This window comes from Phaethon lepturus, unplaced genomic scaffold, assembly GCF_000687285.1.
Source record: "Phaethon lepturus isolate BGI_N335 unplaced genomic scaffold, ASM68728v1 scaffold28822, whole genome shotgun sequence".
Classification (NCBI taxonomy): domain Eukaryota; kingdom Metazoa; phylum Chordata; class Aves; order Phaethontiformes; family Phaethontidae; genus Phaethon; species Phaethon lepturus.
Window position 1 is genome coordinate 1 of NW_010525998.1, and position 609 is coordinate 609.

Consider the following 609-nt stretch of genomic DNA (forward strand, 5'->3'; position numbering starts at 1 on the left):
ACAAGCGGCTCCAACAGGGACTGAGGCAAAACCCCGGGCTCCAGCAGGCACAGAGACCTGCGACAGCCCAGCAGCTGTGGGGCCCAGGTACCTTGTCCCCTGCGTCTGCCAGGGACAAGGTTGAGCCCACAACCAGGCACCCAGCAGCACAGTGGGGGCTGGAGCCTGGCCCCCCAACAGCAATGACCATGTTGGAACAGGACCTTGCTGGAGGACGGCACGTGCCGGAAGGAGGGCAGCAAGGGGCTGGGGGCTCAGCACACCCTGCCTGTATGCTCCGCCCTGAAGATGGCAGGATTGGATCCAGCCCAGCCATGGGGCAGTGCAGAGCCACCCCTGTGCCTGTGGTGGAGGGACGCAAGCAGCCGGGTGAGTCGGTGCTGGGGGCAGAGCATGTGCCACAGCTGGGGCATCCTGAGGCCTCAGCCCATCAGGGTCATGTGCCAGGGGTGCTCCTCACTGCCCTGCTGTCCTTAGGCCCGGGCAGGGTGTGCAGGTGCTACAAGCACCTGGATAAGTGTGAGCACCAGATCGCACCCCAAGAGGTGAAGTACCAGCTGCACAATGTGGACACCCGGACGCCCTTCCACTGCACCTCCGCACGGCGGG